Below are 15,341 nucleotides of genomic sequence, written 5' to 3' on the forward strand. Positions count from 1 at the left end.
CATTCATTGGATCCTGAAAAGAGTATGCAATTGATATACCTTTTCTTTAACCAAGCCGCCTGAACAGGGACTTGAACCCTGGGCCCTCAGATTAAAAGTCTGATGCTCTCCCGACTGAGCTATCCAGGCTCGGAGAGGGCGCTCCACAAAATGACCTTATCAACATTTGGAAGTGTCCCAACTATGACTACGTTTCTTAAGATGGTTGCCGGTATTAAGTACTGAATACGCGGAATATAATAATGAATTGGTACTTCAAGCATTTGAAATCTCTTCAGTAAATTTAACCTTATTGTAAGTCCTGAAATTGCTACTATCTCATTTTTTTTGCTGACTTAGAATTCATATGTTTTTATTGACATTGTAAAATTAAGGAAGGGCCCAAAATCTTACTTCTGAGTAAATTACATTTTCATAAGTACAGCTGCCAATTTCCTCTTCTGCAAAGATTGCGTAACTTGAATAGTATCTATTTAAAATAGACTTCCTTTCACTGCCCTTTTTGGTGAAGCAGAAGCATGCATGCACTGTTTATTACTCTTTTAAACAGTTATGAAATAAATAGGGATAAAACTGACTCTGGTGGGATTCGAACCCACAACCTTTGAATATCTTTTTTACATTCACCTAGAAGTCCAATGCGCTATCCATTGCGCCACAGAGCCAATACACTCTGATGAGGTGCAGAGATATTCTGAAATGAAATAATGTTGATCAGCTTTATAAAGTTCATTTGATACTATAACCATGGATTTATTTTGAATATTGAATTGGGGAAATTATATTCACCGTCTCAAGTTACATGATACCTTAGGTAAGTCTACGTACGACTTAAGTTTAGGCAAAAGGCACATGATATATGAGGCAGATGTGCATTTCACAACTCCATGAAAGACGTTTTTGCAATTTTAGTAATGGAATATCTTATTCGTCATGCAGGGGAACACAAAAAGAGCATCCAATTAGAGTAATTTTTCTTTAAAGGAAGCAACCGCCTGAACAGGGACTTGAACCCTGGACCCTCAGATTAAAAGTCTGATGCTCTACCGACTGAGCTATCCAGGCTCTGCTATACTCTGTCTTAAAATCAGCTAAACAAATGTGGACGTACACTGACCTACACTCTGTGTATTAATATGGTTACATATATTAGCAATCAAATTTGTAGAGTTTAATAACAAATTGATGTTTTAACCCCTTCCATGCTCATGACGAGCTCAGCTCGTCGTGCAGTACACTTGTCGTGTGCTTATGACGAGCTCAGCTCGTCATGAACAATGGATTTACAGATCATTCAGCACAGGAGGAAAATCTCCTGTAGCATTGAAGGTGTTAAGCATTTGAAATTTCAGCAGCACACGTAATCCATTTTAAATCCTGAAATTTGTACTATCTCATTTTCGGCTGACTTAGAAATCATGTGTCTAAAATGACCTTGTGAAATCAATAAAGTGCCAAATACTATTACTACCTACTAAATTACATACATTTTCAGCAGTTTCTTTGGGAACTTCCTCTTGGGCATAGATTATGCAATGTTTTCAAAGCAAACAGTCTCTGTTTAAGTAGACTTTCTTTCACTGCCATTTTGGTAAATGTTTCTGGTGATGCAGACGTAGGCATTGCTTGTTACTGTTTCAATTAGTTATAAAATAAGAGGAGGGATAAAATTGACCCAGCTGGTGTTTGAACACAAAGCCTTTGAATGCTTTTGCTACATTCGTCTAGGACTCCAAGCCGCTATCCATTGCACTAGAGATCCGACCTGATTCAACACGGTGATCAGAGATTCACAAATAAAAAGATGACCTATCAGCTGTTGCCCAACTTTATCAAGTTAATCGGACACTACCTTACATTTTGAACATTGAATTGGGTAAAAGATAATCAACAAACTACATGATACAGTTTGGGTAAGTCTTCTTAACCCTTGTCAAAGAATGTAGAAGACAGATGGGTATGTAATGACTTGATTAAGACTTTTTTGAAACATCTCTAATAGGACTCCCCATTCATTGGATCCTGAAAAGAGTATGCAATTGATATACCTTTTCTTTAACCAAGCCGCCTGAACAGGGACTTGAACCCTGGGCCCTCAGATTAAAAGTCTGATGCTCTCCCGACTGAGCTACCCAGGCTCGGACAGGTCACTCCACAAAATGACCTTATCAACATTTGGAAGTGTCCCAACTATCACTACGTTTCTTAAGATGGTTGCCGGTATTAAGTACTGAATACGCGGAATATAATAATGAATTGGTACTTCAAGCATTTGAAATCTCTTCAGTAAATTTAACCTTATTGTAAGTCCTGAAATTGCTACTATCTCATTTTTTTTGCTGACTTAGAATTCATATGTTTTTATTGACATTGTAAAATTAAGGAAGGGCCCCAAATCTTACTTCTGAGTAAATTACATTTTCATAAGTACAGCTGCCAATTTCCTCTTCTGCAAAGATTGCGTAACTTGAATAGTATCTATTTAAAATAGACTTCCTTTCACTGCCCTTTTTGGTGAAGCAGAAGCATGCATGCACTGTTTATTACTCTTTTAAACAGTTATGAAATAAATAGGGATAAAACTGACTCTGGTGGGATTCGAACCCACAACCTTTGAATATCTTTTTTACATTCACCTAGAAGTCCAATGCGCTATCCATTGCGCCACAGAGCCAATACGCTCTGATGAGGTGCAGAGATATTCTGAAATGAAATAATGTTGATCAGCTTTATAAAGTTCATTTGATACTATAACCATGGATTTATTTTGAATATTGAATTGGGGAAATTATATTCACCGTCTCAAGTTACATGATACCTTAGGTAAATCTACGTACGACTTAAGTTTAGTCAAATGGCACATGATATATGAGGCAGATGTGCATTTCACAACTCCATGAAAGACGTTTTTGCAGTTTTAGTAATGGAATATCTTATTCGTCATGCAGGGGAACACAAAAAGAGCATCCAATTAGAGTAATTTTTCTTTAAAGGAAGCACCCGCCTGAACAGGGACTTGAACCCTGGTTCCTCAGATTAAAAGTCTGATGCTCTACCGACTGAGCTATCCAGGCTCTGCTATACTCTGTCTTAAAAACAGCTAAACAAATGTGGACGTACACTGACCTACACTCTGTGTATTAATATGGTTACATACATTAGCAATCAAATTTGTAGAGTTTAATAACAAATTGATGTTTTAACCCCTTCCATGCTCATGACGAGCTCAGCTCGTCGTGCAGTACACTTGTCATGTGCTTATGACGAGCTGAGCTCGTCATGAACAATGGATTTACAGATCATTCAGCACAGGAGGAAAATCTCCTGTAGCATTGAAGGTGTTAAGCATTTGAAATTTCAGCAGCACACGTAATCCATTTTAAATCCTGAAATTTGTACTATCTCATTTTCGGCTGACTTAGAAATCATGTGTCTAAAATGACATTGTGAAATCAATAAAGTGCCAAATACTATTACTACCTACTAAATTACATACATTTTCAGCAGTATCTTTGGGAATTTCCTCTTGGGCATAGATTATGCAATGTTTTCAAAGCAAACAGTCTCTGTTTAAGTAGACTTTCTTTCACTGCCATTTTGGTAAATGTTTCTGGTGATGCAGACGCAGGCATTGCTTGTTACTGTTTCAATTAGTTATAAAATAAGAGGAGGGATAAAATTGACCCAGCTGGTGTTTGAACACAAAGCCTTTGAATGCTTTTGCTACATTCGTCTAGGACTCCAAGCCGCTATCCATTGCACTAGAGATCCGACCTGATTCAACATGGTGATCAGAGATTCACAAATAAAAAGATGACCTATCAGCTGTTGACCAACTTTATCAAGTTAATCGGACACTACCTTACATTTTGAACATTGAATTGGGTAAAAGATAATCAACAAACTACATGATACAGTTTGGGTAAGTCTTCTTAACCCTTGTCAAAGAATGTAGAAGACAGATGGGTATGTAATGACTTGATTAAGACTTTTTTGAAACATCTCTAATAGGACTCCCCATTCATTGGATCCTGAAAAGAGTATGCAATTGATATACCTTTTCTTTAACCAAGCCGCCTGAACAGGGACTTGAACCCTGGGCCCTCAGATTAAAAGTCTGATGCTCTCCCGACTGAGCTATCCAGGCTCGGAGAGGGCGCTCCACAAAATGACCGTATCAACATTTGGAAGTGTCCCAACTATCACTACGTTTCTTAAGATGGTTGCCGGTATTAAGTACTGAATACGCGGAATATAATAATGAATTGGTACTTCAAGCATTTGAAATCTCTTCAGTAAATTTAACCTTATTGTAAGTCCTGAAATTGCTACTATCTCATTTTTTTTGCTGACTTAGAATTCATATGTTTTTATTGACATTGTAAAATTAAGGAAGGGCCCAAAATCTTACTTCTGAGTAAATTACATTTTCATAAGTACAGCTGCCAATTTCCTCTTCTGCAAAGATTGCGTAACTTGAATAGTATCTATTTAAAATAGACTTCCTTTCACTGCCCTTTTTGGTGAAGCAGAAGCATGCATGCACTGTTTATTACTCTTTTAAACAGTTATGAAATAAATAGGGATAAAACTGACTCTGGTGGGATTCGAACCCACAACCTTTGAATATCTTTTTTACATTCACCTAGAAGTCCAATGCGCTATCCATTGCGCCACAGAGCCAATACACTCTGATGTGGTGCAGAGATATTCTGAAATGAAATAATGTTGATCAGCTTTATAAAGTTCATTTGATACTATAACCATGGATTTATTTTGAATATTGAATTGGGGAAATTATATTCACCGTCTCAAGTTACATGATACCTTAGGTAAGTCTACGTACGACTTAAGTTTAGGCAAAAGGCACATGATATATGAGGCAGATGTGCATTTCACAACTCCATGAAAGACGTTTTTGCCATTTTAGTAATGGAATATCTTATTCGTCATGCAGGGGAACACAAAAAGAGCATCCAATTAGAGTAATTTTTCTTTAAAGGAAGCAACCGCCTGAACAGGGACTTGAACCCTGGACCCTCAGATTAAAAGTCTGATGCTCTACCGACTGAGCTATCCAGGCTCTGCTATACTCTGTCTTAAAATCAGCTAAACAAATGTGGACGTACACTGACCTACACTCTGTGTATTAATATGGTTACATATATTAGCAATCAAATTTGTAGAGTTTAATAACAAATTGATGTTTTAACCCCTTCCATGCTCATGACGAGCTCAGCTCGTCGTGCAGTACACTTGTCGTGTGCTTATGACGAGCTCAGCTCGTCATGAACAATGGATTTACAGATCATTCAGCACAGGAGGAAAATCTCCTGTAGCATTGAAGGTGTTAAGCATTTGAAATTTCAGCAGCACACGTAATCCATTTTAAATCCTGAAATTTGTACTATCTCATTTTCGGCTGACTTAGAAATCATGTGTCTAAAATGACCTTGTGAAATCAATAAAGTGCCAAATACTATTACTACCTACTAAATTACATACATTTTCAGCAGTTTCTTTGGGAACTTCCTCTTGGGCATAGATTATGCAATGTTTTCAAAGCAAACAGTCTCTGTTTAAGTAGACTTTCTTTCACTGCCATTTTGGTAAATGTTTCTGGTGATGCAGACGTAGGCATTGCTTGTTACTGTTTCAATTAGTTATAAAATAAGAGGAGGGATAAAATTGACCCAGCTGGTGTTTGAACACAAAGCCTTTGAATGCTTTTGCTACATTCGTCTAGGACTCCAAGCCGCTATCCATTGCACTAGAGATCCGACCTGATTCAACACGGTGATCAGAGATTCACAAATAAAAAGATGACCTATCAGCTGTTGACCAACTTTATCAAGTTAATCGGACACTACCTTACATTTTGAACATTGAATTGGGTAAAAGATAATCAACAAACTACATGATACAGTTTGGGTAAGTCTTCTTAACCCTTGTCAAAGAATGTAGAAGACAGATGGGTATGTAATGACTTGATTAAGACTTTTTTGAAACATCTCTAATAGGACTCCCCATTCATTGGATCCTGAAAAGAGTATGCAATTGATATACCTTTTCTTTAACCAAGCCGCCTGAACAGGGACTTGAACCCTGGGCCCTCAGATTAAAAGTCTGATGCTCTCCCGACTGAGCTACCCAGGCTCGGACAGGTCACTCCACAAAATGACCTTATCAACATTTGGAAGTGTCCCAACTATCACTACGTTTCTTAAGATGGTTGCCGGTATTAAGTACTGAATACGCGGAATATAATAATGAATTGGTACTTCAAGCATTTGAAATCTCTTCAGTAAATTTAACCTTATTGTAAGTCCTGAAATTGCTACTATCTCATTTTTTTTGCTGACTTAGAATTCATATGTTTTTATTGACATTGTAAAATTAAGGAAGGGCCCAAAATCTTACTTCTGAGTAAATTACATTTTCATAAGTACAGCTGCCAATTTCCTCTTCTGCAAAGATTGCGTAACTTGAATAGTATCTATTTAAAATAGACTTCCTTTCACTGCCCTTTTTGGTGAAGAAGAAGCATGCATGCACTGTTTATTACTCTTTTAAACAGTTATGAAATAAATAGGGATAAAACTGACTCTGGTGGGATTCGAACCCACAACCTTTGAATATCTTTTTTACATTCACCTAGAAGTCCAATGCGCTATGCATTGCGCCACAGAGCCAATACGCTCTGATGAGGTGCAGAGATATTCTGAAATGAAATAATGTTGATCAGCTTTATAAAGTTCATTTGATACTATAACCATGGATTTATTTTGAATATTGAATTGGGGAAATTATATTCACCGTCTCAAGTTACATGATACCTTAGGTAAATCTACGTACGACTTAAGTTTAGTCAAATGGCACATGATATATGAGGCAGATGTGCATTTCACAACTCCATGAAAGACGTTTTTGCAATTTTAGTAATGGAATATCTTATTCGTCATGCAGGGGAACACAAAAAGAGCATCCAATTAGAGTAATTTTTCTTTAAAGGAAGCACCTGCCTGAACAGGGACTTGAACCCTGGACCCTCAGATTAAAAGTCTGATGCTCTACCGACTGAGCTATCCAGGCTCTGCTATACTCTGTCTTAAAATCAGCTAAACAAATTTGGACGTACACTGACCTACACTCTGTGTATTAATATGGTTACATATATTAGCAATCAAAATTGTAGAGTTTAATAACAAATTGATGTTTTAACCCCTTCCATGCTCATGACGAGCTCAGCTCGTCGTGCAGTACACTTGTCGTGTGCTTATGACGAGCTGAGCTCGTCATGAACAATGGATTTACAGATCATTCAGCACAGGAGGAAAATCTCCTGTAGCATTGAAGGTGTTAAGCATTTGAAATTTCAGCAGCACACGTAATCCATTTTAAATCCTGAAATTTGTACTATCTCATTTTCGGCTGACTTAGAAATCATGTGTCTAAAATGACCTTGTGAAATCAATAAAATGCCAAATACTATTACTACCTACTAAATTACATACATTTTCAGCAGTTTCTTTGGGAACTTCCTCTTGGGCATAGATTATGCAATGTTTTCAAAGCAAACAGTCTCTGTTTAAGTAGACTTTCTTTCACTGCCATTTTGGTAAATGTTTCTGGTGATGCAGACGTAGGCATTGCTTGTTACTGTTTCAATTAGTTATAAAATAAGAGGAGGGATAAAATTGACCCAGCTGGTGTTTGAACACAAAGCCTTTGAATGCTTTTGCTACATTCGTCTAGGACTCCAAGCCGCTATCCATTGCACTAGAGATCCGACCTGATTCAACACGGTGATCAGAGATTCACAAATAAAAAGATGACCTATCAGCTGTTGACCAACTTTATCAAGTTAATCGGACACTACCTTACATTTTGAACATTGAATTGGGTAAAAGATAATCAACAAACTACATGATACAGTTTGGGTAAGTCTTCTTAACCCTTGTCAAAGAATGTAGAAGACAGATGGGTATGTAATGACTTGATTAAGACTTTTTTGAAACATCTCTAATAGGACTCCCCATTCATTGGATCCTGAAAAGAGTATGCAATTGATATACCTTTTCTTTAACCAAGCCGCCTGAACAGGGACTTGAACCCTGGGCCCTCAGATTAAAAGTCTGATGCTCTCCCGACTGAGCTACCCAGGCTCGGACAGGTCACTCCACAAAATGACCTTATCAACATTTGGAAGTGTCCCAACTATCACTACGTTTCTTAAGATGGTTGCCGGTATTAAGTACTGAATACGCGGAATATAATAATGAATTGGTACTTCAAGCATTTGAAATCTCTTCAGTAAATTTAACCTTATTGTAAGTCCTGAAATTGCTACTATCTCATTTTTTTTGCTGACTTAGAATTCATATGTTTTTATTGACATTGTAAAATTAAGGAAGGGCCCAAAATCTTACTTCTGAGTAAATTACATTTTCATAAGTACAGCTGCCAATTTCCTCTTCTGCAAAGATTGCGTAACTTGAATAGTATCTATTTAAAATAGACTTCCTTTCACTGCCCTTTTTGGTGAAGAAGAAGCATGCATGCACTGTTTATTACTCTTTTAAACAGTTATGAAATAAATAGGGATAAAACTGACTCTGGTGGGATTCGAACCCACAACCTTTGAATATCTTTTTTACATTCACCTAGAAGTCCAATGCGCTATCCATTGCGCCACAGAGCCAATACGCTCTGATGAGGTGCAGAGATATTCTGAAATGAAATAATGTTGATCAGCTTTATAAAGTTCATTTGATACTATAACCATGGATTTATTTTGAATATTGAATTGGGGAAATTATATTCACCGTCTCAAGTTACATGATACCTTAGGTAAATCTACGTACGACTTAAGTTTAGTCAAATGGCACATGATATATGAGGCAGATGTGCATTTCACAACTCCATGAAAGACGTTTTTGCAATTTTAGTAATGGAATATCTTATTCGTCATGCAGGGGAACACAAAAAGAGCATCCAATTAGAGTAATTTTTCTTTAAAGGAAGCACCCGCCTGAACAGGGACTTGAACCCTGGACCCTCAGATTAAAAGTCTGATGCTCTACCGACTGAGCTATCCAGGCTCTGCTATACTCTGTCTTAAAATCAGCTAAACAAATTTGGACGTACACTGACCTACACTCTGTGTATTAATATGGTTACATATATTAGCAATCAAAATTGTAGAGTTTAATAACAAATTGATGTTTTAACCCCTTCCATGCTCATGACGAGCTCAGCTCGTCGTGCAGTACACTTGTCGTGTGCTTATGACGAGCTGAGCTCGTCATGAACAATGGATTTACAGATCATTCAGCACAGGAGGAAAATCTCCTGTAGCATTGAAGGTGTTAAGCATTTGAAATTTCAGCAGCACACGTAATCCATTTTAAATCCTGAAATTTGTACTATCTCATTTTCGGCTGACTTAGAAATCATGTGTCTAAAATGACATTGTGAAATCAATAAAGTGCCAAATACTATTACTACCTACTAAATTACATACATTTTCAGCAGTATCTTTGGGAATTTCCTCTTGGGCATAGATTATGCAATGTTTTCAAAGCAAACAGTCTCTGTTTAAGTAGACTTTCTTTCACTGCCATTTTGGTAAATGTTTCTGGTGATGCAGACGCAGGCATTGCTTGTTACTGTTTCAATTAGTTATAAAATAAGAGGAGGGATAAAATTGACCCAGCTGGTGTTTGAACACAAAGCCTTTGAATGCTTTTGCTACATTCGTCTAGGACTCCAAGCCGCTATCCATTGCACTAGAGATCCGACCTGATTCAACATGGTGATCAGAGATTCACAAATAAAAAGATGACCTATCAGCTGTTGACCAACTTTATCAAGTTAATCGGACACTACCTTACATTTTGAACATTGAATTGGGTAAAAGATAATCAACAAACTACATGATACAGTTTGGGTAAGTCTTCTTAACCCTTGTCAAAGAATGTAGAAGACAGATGGGTATGTAATGACTTGATTAAGACTTTTTTGAAACATCTCTAATAGGACTCCCCATTCATTGGATCCTGAAAAGAGTATGCAATTGATATACCTTTTCTTTAACCAAGCCGCCTGAACAGGGACTTGAACCCTGGGCCCTCAGATTAAAAGTCTGATGCTCTCCCGACTGAGCTATCCAGGCTCGGAGAGGGCGCTCCACAAAATGACCGTATCAACATTTGGAAGTGTCCCAACTATCACTACGTTTCTTAAGATGGTTGCCGGTATTAAGTACTGAATACGCGGAATATAATAATGAATTGGTACTTCAAGCATTTGAAATCTCTTCAGTAAATTTAACCTTATTGTAAGTCCTGAAATTGCTACTATCTCATTTTTTTTGCTGACTTAGAATTCATATGTTTTTATTGACATTGTAAAATTAAGGAAGGGCCCAAAATCTTACTTCTGAGTAAATTACATTTTCATAAGTACAGCTGCCAATTTCCTCTTCTGCAAAGATTGCGTAACTTGAATAGTATCTATTTAAAATAGACTTCCTTTCACTGCCCTTTTTGGTGAAGCAGAAGCATGCATGCACTGTTTATTACTCTTTTAAACAGTTATGAAATAAATAGGGATAAAACTGACTCTGGTGGGATTCGAACCCACAACCTTTGAATATCTTTTTTACATTCACCTAGAAGTCCAATGCGCTATCCATTGCGCCACAGAGCCAATACACTCTGATGTGGTGCAGAGATATTCTGAAATGAAATAATGTTGATCAGCTTTATAAAGTTCATTTGATACTATAACCATGGATTTATTTTGAATATTGAATTGGGGAAATTATATTCACCGTCTCAAGTTACATGATACCTTAGGTAAGTCTACGTACGACTTAAGTTTAGGCAAAAGGCACATGATATATGAGGCAGATGTGCATTTCACAACTCCATGAAAGACGTTTTTGCCATTTTAGTAATGGAATATCTTATTCGTCATGCAGGGGAACACAAAAAGAGCATCCAATTAGAGTAATTTTTCTTTAAAGGAAGCAACCGCCTGAACAGGGACTTGAACCCTGGACCCTCAGATTAAAAGTCTGATGCTCTACCGACTGAGCTATCCAGGCTCTGCTATACTCTGTCTTAAAATCAGCTAAACAAATGTGGACGTACACTGACCTACACTCTGTGTATTAATATGGTTACATATATTAGCAATCAAATTTGTAGAGTTTAATAACAAATTGATGTTTTAACCCCTTCCATGCTCATGACGAGCTCAGCTCGTCGTGCAGTACACTTGTCGTGTGCTTATGACGAGCTCAGCTCGTCATGAACAATGGATTTACAGATCATTCAGCACAGGAGGAAAATCTCCTGTAGCATTGAAGGTGTTAAGCATTTGAAATTTCAGCAGCACACGTAATCCATTTTAAATCCTGAAATTTGTACTATCTCATTTTCGGCTGACTTAGAAATCATGTGTCTAAAATGACCTTGTGAAATCAATAAAGTGCCAAATACTATTACTACCTACTAAATTACATACATTTTCAGCAGTTTCTTTGGGAACTTCCTCTTGGGCATAGATTATGCAATGTTTTCAAAGCAAACAGTCTCTGTTTAAGTAGACTTTCTTTCACTGCCATTTTGGTAAATGTTTCTGGTGATGCAGACGTAGGCATTGCTTGTTACTGTTTCAATTAGTTATAAAATAAGAGGAGGGATAAAATTGACCCAGCTGGTGTTTGAACACAAAGCCTTTGAATGCTTTTGCTACATTCGTCTAGGACTCCAAGCCGCTATCCATTGCACTAGAGATCCGACCTGATTCAACACGGTGATCAGAGATTCACAAATAAAAAGATGACCTATCAGCTGTTGACCAACTTTATCAAGTTAATCGGACACTACCTTACATTTTGAACATTGAATTGGGTAAAAGATAATCAACAAACTACATGATACAGTTTGGGTAAGTCTTCTTAACCCTTGTCAAAGAATGTAGAAGACAGATGGGTATGTAATGACTTGATTAAGACTTTTTTGAAACATCTCTAATAGGACTCCCCATTCATTGGATCCTGAAAAGAGTATGCAATTGATATACCTTTTCTTTAACCAAGCCGCCTGAACAGGGACTTGAACCCTGGGCCCTCAGATTAAAAGTCTGATGCTCTCCCGACTGAGCTACCCAGGCTCGGACAGGTCACTCCACAAAATGACCTTATCAACATTTGGAAGTGTCCCAACTATCACTACGTTTCTTAAGATGGTTGCCGGTATTAAGTACTGAATACGCGGAATATAATAATGAATTGGTACTTCAAGCATTTGAAATCTCTTCAGTAAATTTAACCTTATTGTAAGTCCTGAAATTGCTACTATCTCATTTTTTTTGCTGACTTAGAATTCATATGTTTTTATTGACATTGTAAAATTAAGGAAGGGCCCAAAATCTTACGTCTGAGTAAATTACATTTTCATAAGTACAGCTGCCAATTTCCTCTTCTGCAAAGATTGCGTAACTTGAATAGTATCTATTTAAAATAGACTTCCTTTCACTGCCCTTTTTGGTGAAGAAGAAGCATGCATGCACTGTTTATTACTCTTTTAAACAGTTATGAAATAAATAGGGATAAAACTGACTCTGGTGGGATTCGAACCCACAACCTTTGAATATCTTTTTTACATTCACCTAGAAGTCCAATGCGCTATGCATTGCGCCACAGAGCCAATACGCTCTGATGAGGTGCAGAGATATTCTGAAATGAAATAATGTTGATCAGCTTTATAAAGTTCATTTGATACTATAACCATGGATTTATTTTGAATATTGAATTGGGGAAATTATATTCACCGTCTCAAGTTACATGATACCTTAGGTAAATCTACGTACGACTTAAGTTTAGTCAAATGGCACATGATATATGAGGCAGATGTGCATTTCACAACTCCATGAAAGACGTTTTTGCAATTTTAGTAATGGAATATCTTATTCGTCATGCAGGGGAACACAAAAAGAGCATCCAATTAGAGTAATTTTTCTTTAAAGGAAGCACCTGCCTGAACAGGGACTTGAACCCTGGACCCTCAGATTAAAAGTCTGATGCTCTACCGACTGAGCTATCCAGGCTCTGCTATACTCTGTCTTAAAATCAGCTAAACAAATTTGGACGTACACTGACCTACACTCTGTGTATTAATATGGTTACATATATTAGCAATCAAAATTGTAGAGTTTAATAACAAATTGATGTTTTAACCCCTTCCATGCTCATGACGAGCTCAGCTCGTCGTGCAGTACACTTGTCGTGTGCTTATGACGAGCTGAGCTCGTCATGAACAATGGATTTACAGATCATTCAGCACAGGAGGAAAATCTCCTGTAGCATTGAAGGTGTTAAGCATTTGAAATTTCAGCAGCACACGTAATCCATTTTAAATCCTGAAATTTGTACTATCTCATTTTCGGCTGACTTAGAAATCATGTGTCTAAAATGACCTTGTGAAATCAATAAAATGCCAAATACTATTACTACCTACTAAATTACATACATTTTCAGCAGTTTCTTTGGGAACTTCCTCTTGGGCATAGATTATGCAATGTTTTCAAAGCAAACAGTCTCTGTTTAAGTAGACTTTCTTTCACTGCCATTTTGGTAAATGTTTCTGGTGATGCAGACGTAGGCATTGCTTGTTACTGTTTCAATTAGTTATAAAATAAGAGGAGGGATAAAATTGACCCAGCTGGTGTTTGAACACAAAGCCTTTGAATGCTTTTGCTACATTCGTCTAGGACTCCAAGCCGCTATCCATTGCACTAGAGATCCGACCTGATTCAACACGGTGATCAGAGATTCACAAATAAAAAGATGACCTATCAGCTGTTGACCAACTTTATCAAGTTAATCGGACACTACCTTACATTTTGAACATTGAATTGGGTAAAAGATAATCAACAAACTACATGATACAGTTTGGGTAAGTCTTCTTAACCCTTGTCAAAGAATGTAGAAGACAGATGGGTATGTAATGACTTGATTAAGACTTTTTTGAAACATCTCTAATAGGACTCCCCATTCATTGGATCCTGAAAAGAGTATGCAATTGATATACCTTTTCTTTAACCAAGCCGCCTGAACAGGGACTTGAACCCTGGGCCCTCAGATTAAAAGTCTGATGCTCTCCCGACTGAGCTACCCAGGCTCGGACAGGTCACTCCACAAAATGACCTTATCAACATTTGGAAGTGTCCCAACTATCACTACGTTTCTTAAGATGGTTGCCGGTATTAAGTACTGAATACGCGGAATATAATAATGAATTGGTACTTCAAGCATTTGAAATCTCTTCAGTAAATTTAACCTTATTGTAAGTCCTGAAATTGCTACTATCTCATTTTTTTTGCTGACTTAGAATTCATATGTTTTTATTGACATTGTAAAATTAAGGAAGGGCCCAAAATCTTACTTCTGAGTAAATTACATTTTCATAAGTACAGCTGCCAATTTCCTCTTCTGCAAAGATTGCGTAACTTGAATAGTATCTATTTAAAATAGACTTCCTTTCACTGCCCTTTTTGGTGAAGAAGAAGCATGCATGCACTGTTTATTACTCTTTTAAACAGTTATGAAATAAATAGGGATAAAACTGACTCTGGTGGGATTCGAACCCACAACCTTTGAATATCTTTTTTACATTCACCTAGAAGTCCAATGCGCTATCCATTGCGCCACAGAGCCAATACGCTCTGATGAGGTGCAGAGATATTCTGAAATGAAATAATGTTGATCAGCTTTATAAAGTTCATTTGATACTATAACCATGGATTTATTTTGAATATTGAATTGGGGAAATTATATTCACCGTCTCAAGTTACATGATACCTTAGGTAAATCTACGTACGACTTAAGTTTAGTCAAATGGCACATGATATATGAGGCAGATGTGCATTTCACAACTCCATGAAAGACGTTTTTGCAATTTTAGTAATGGAATATCTTATTCGTCATGCAGGGGAACACAAAAAGAGCATCCAATTAGAGTAATTTTTCTTTAAAGGAAGCACCCGCCTGAACAGGGACTTGAACCCTGGACCCTCAGATTAAAAGTCTGATGCTCTACCGACTGAGCTATCCAGGCTCTGCTATACTCTGTCTTAAAATCAGCTAAACAAATTTGGACGTACACTGACCTACACTCTGTGTATTAATATGGTTACATATATTAGCAATCAAAATTGTAGAGTTTAATAACAAATTGATGTTTTAACCCCTTCCATGCTCATGACGAGCTCAGCTCGTCGTGCAGTACACTTGTCGTGTGCTTATGACGAGCTGAGCTCGTCATGAACAA

At 37.2% G+C, this 15,341-nt stretch overlaps 17 non-coding genes across 17 annotated transcripts; all 17 read right to left on the reverse strand.

Moving 5' to 3' along the window:
* Window positions 1-56: 56 nt before the first annotated feature.
* On the reverse strand, window positions 57-129 carry TRNAK-UUU (transfer RNA lysine (anticodon UUU)). The gene has a single exon. It is a non-coding gene; the product is annotated as a tRNA-Lys (tRNA).
* A 445-nt stretch (window positions 130-574) lies between these two features.
* Window positions 575-665, reverse strand: TRNAR-UCU (transfer RNA arginine (anticodon UCU)). The gene is given in 2 exon segments: window positions 575-610; window positions 629-665. It is a non-coding gene; the product is annotated as a tRNA-Arg (tRNA).
* A 327-nt stretch (window positions 666-992) lies between these two features.
* On the reverse strand, window positions 993-1,065 carry TRNAK-UUU (transfer RNA lysine (anticodon UUU)). The gene has a single exon. It is a non-coding gene; the product is annotated as a tRNA-Lys (tRNA).
* A 1,518-nt stretch (window positions 1,066-2,583) lies between these two features.
* TRNAR-UCU (transfer RNA arginine (anticodon UCU)) lies at window positions 2,584-2,674 on the reverse strand. The gene is given in 2 exon segments: window positions 2,584-2,619; window positions 2,638-2,674. It is a non-coding gene; the product is annotated as a tRNA-Arg (tRNA).
* A 327-nt stretch (window positions 2,675-3,001) lies between these two features.
* TRNAK-UUU (transfer RNA lysine (anticodon UUU)) lies at window positions 3,002-3,074 on the reverse strand. Its single transcript has one exon. It is a non-coding gene; the product is annotated as a tRNA-Lys (tRNA).
* A 1,000-nt stretch (window positions 3,075-4,074) lies between these two features.
* On the reverse strand, window positions 4,075-4,147 carry TRNAK-UUU (transfer RNA lysine (anticodon UUU)). Its single transcript has one exon. It is a non-coding gene; the product is annotated as a tRNA-Lys (tRNA).
* Window positions 4,148-4,592: 445 nt separating this feature from the next.
* On the reverse strand, window positions 4,593-4,683 carry TRNAR-UCU (transfer RNA arginine (anticodon UCU)). Its single transcript is given in 2 exon segments — window positions 4,593-4,628; window positions 4,647-4,683. It is a non-coding gene; the product is annotated as a tRNA-Arg (tRNA).
* A 327-nt stretch (window positions 4,684-5,010) lies between these two features.
* On the reverse strand, window positions 5,011-5,083 carry TRNAK-UUU (transfer RNA lysine (anticodon UUU)). The gene has a single exon. It is a non-coding gene; the product is annotated as a tRNA-Lys (tRNA).
* A 1,936-nt stretch (window positions 5,084-7,019) lies between these two features.
* TRNAK-UUU (transfer RNA lysine (anticodon UUU)) lies at window positions 7,020-7,092 on the reverse strand. Its single transcript has one exon. It is a non-coding gene; the product is annotated as a tRNA-Lys (tRNA).
* A 1,518-nt stretch (window positions 7,093-8,610) lies between these two features.
* TRNAR-UCU (transfer RNA arginine (anticodon UCU)) lies at window positions 8,611-8,701 on the reverse strand. Its single transcript is given in 2 exon segments — window positions 8,611-8,646; window positions 8,665-8,701. It is a non-coding gene; the product is annotated as a tRNA-Arg (tRNA).
* Window positions 8,702-9,028: 327 nt separating this feature from the next.
* Window positions 9,029-9,101, reverse strand: TRNAK-UUU (transfer RNA lysine (anticodon UUU)). Its single transcript has one exon. It is a non-coding gene; the product is annotated as a tRNA-Lys (tRNA).
* A 1,000-nt stretch (window positions 9,102-10,101) lies between these two features.
* TRNAK-UUU (transfer RNA lysine (anticodon UUU)) lies at window positions 10,102-10,174 on the reverse strand. Its single transcript has one exon. It is a non-coding gene; the product is annotated as a tRNA-Lys (tRNA).
* A 445-nt stretch (window positions 10,175-10,619) lies between these two features.
* Window positions 10,620-10,710, reverse strand: TRNAR-UCU (transfer RNA arginine (anticodon UCU)). Its single transcript is given in 2 exon segments — window positions 10,620-10,655; window positions 10,674-10,710. It is a non-coding gene; the product is annotated as a tRNA-Arg (tRNA).
* Window positions 10,711-11,037: 327 nt separating this feature from the next.
* On the reverse strand, window positions 11,038-11,110 carry TRNAK-UUU (transfer RNA lysine (anticodon UUU)). Its single transcript has one exon. It is a non-coding gene; the product is annotated as a tRNA-Lys (tRNA).
* Window positions 11,111-13,046: 1,936 nt separating this feature from the next.
* TRNAK-UUU (transfer RNA lysine (anticodon UUU)) lies at window positions 13,047-13,119 on the reverse strand. The gene has a single exon. It is a non-coding gene; the product is annotated as a tRNA-Lys (tRNA).
* Window positions 13,120-14,637: 1,518 nt separating this feature from the next.
* On the reverse strand, window positions 14,638-14,728 carry TRNAR-UCU (transfer RNA arginine (anticodon UCU)). The gene is given in 2 exon segments: window positions 14,638-14,673; window positions 14,692-14,728. It is a non-coding gene; the product is annotated as a tRNA-Arg (tRNA).
* Window positions 14,729-15,055: 327 nt separating this feature from the next.
* Window positions 15,056-15,128, reverse strand: TRNAK-UUU (transfer RNA lysine (anticodon UUU)). The gene has a single exon. It is a non-coding gene; the product is annotated as a tRNA-Lys (tRNA).
* Between the last annotated feature and the right edge of the window lie 213 nt (window positions 15,129-15,341).

This window comes from Lissotriton helveticus, chromosome 1_1 (assembly GCF_964261635.1).
Source record: "Lissotriton helveticus chromosome 1_1, aLisHel1.1, whole genome shotgun sequence".
NCBI classification, from domain to species: Eukaryota; Metazoa; Chordata; class Amphibia; order Caudata; family Salamandridae; genus Lissotriton; species Lissotriton helveticus.